Source organism: Zeus faber (assembly GCF_960531495.2).
Source record: "Zeus faber genome assembly, chromosome: 13".
In the NCBI taxonomy this organism is placed as follows: Eukaryota; Metazoa; Chordata; class Actinopteri; order Zeiformes; family Zeidae; genus Zeus; species Zeus faber.
In genome coordinates, this window is record NC_137198.1 from 23,335,448 (window position 1) to 23,336,508 (window position 1,061).

The 1,061-nt window shown below is 58.9% G+C and overlaps 1 protein-coding gene across 1 annotated transcript in view; it reads right to left on the minus strand.

The window, feature by feature from the left end:
- bcl11ba (BCL11 transcription factor B a) overlaps positions 1-559 on the minus strand; it is a 49,407-nt gene extending 48,848 nt beyond the window's left edge. The window contains 1 exon segment of the mRNA XM_080012816.1: positions 1-559. This exon segment is cut by the window's left edge and continues 119 nt beyond it. The gene's annotated coding sequence lies outside the window, so the exon portion shown is untranslated.
- Between the last annotated feature and the right edge of the window lie 502 nt (positions 560-1,061).

Genomic DNA, 1,061 nt, shown 5'->3' on the forward strand with positions numbered 1-1,061 from the left:
CCTATCTTCCTTCCTTCCGCGGGCTCTCCCCCACCCGCCCTCCACCCCAACCCCGACGACGACGACGACAACACAACTCTGGAAGGGACCTCCACACAAAACTTTCTTGACTTGACTTTTTTTTGGGGGGGGGGGGGGAGTGGGGGTGGGGGGTGGGGGGCGCAGAGCCTTCAAATCGTGCGGGGTGGTGGTGGGGGGCGGAGGGGCGGTAATGCCCGGGCTGCGGTCCTGTCCGGTCAACGCTCCGTCTCCGACTCCGACACCATCGAGTCAATTGGGAAGGATGGAGGGATGGGATGGATGGAAAAGAAAAGCTTTTTTTTTTTTTTTTCTTTGTTTTGTCTGTTGTTGTTTTTGTTTTCTTTTTTTGTTTTTCCTCCTTTAAATCATCCTCCGGTGTCTGTTTTTTAGGGGGGGCGGGCGGGGGGGGGTTGAGGGATGCACACCCCTGGCTTGCCCTGGTCCTCCTCCTCGGCGGGAGGTTGCGGTGGTCGGAGCGCAGCGCGCAGCGCTGTCAGGTAGGGAGGGGGTCCGGTCTCAGGACGCGCCGGACACGGCTGTCTGATTATTTATCAAAGAAGAATTAAAAACTGACCAAAAAAGAAGAAGAAGAAGAAACTTGAGGGTGGAAAAGGGATGGATGTATCAAATTTGAAATACGGATCCACTTTTCTTTTCCTCTTTTCTTCCGGGCACTTGACGACTTCTTGCCGGTGCGGAGCCCGAGTACCTGCGCCCCTCTGCACGGCGGCTCCTCTGCGGAGAGCCGGGGGTCCGGGTCCGGGTGGCGTGTAGGTGGAGGTGGTGGGTGGTGGGTAGGTGGTAGGTGGGAGGTGGTGGGGCAGGGGGCTTCGGAGACTGCGATAGCCCGCGATACCTCCGTCCGCCCCGAGAAATCAAGACCCCCTTGCGCGCGCGTGTCTCTCTCTCCCCCCCCCCCCTTCCTTCCTTCCCTTCCTTCCCTTCCTTTCTTTCCTTCTCTCTTCCTTGTGAGCGTGGAGTCCTCCGCATCCCCCGGCTCCCGGTGCCTCTGTGGCTGGGTCCGGATCCTCACAATGGGA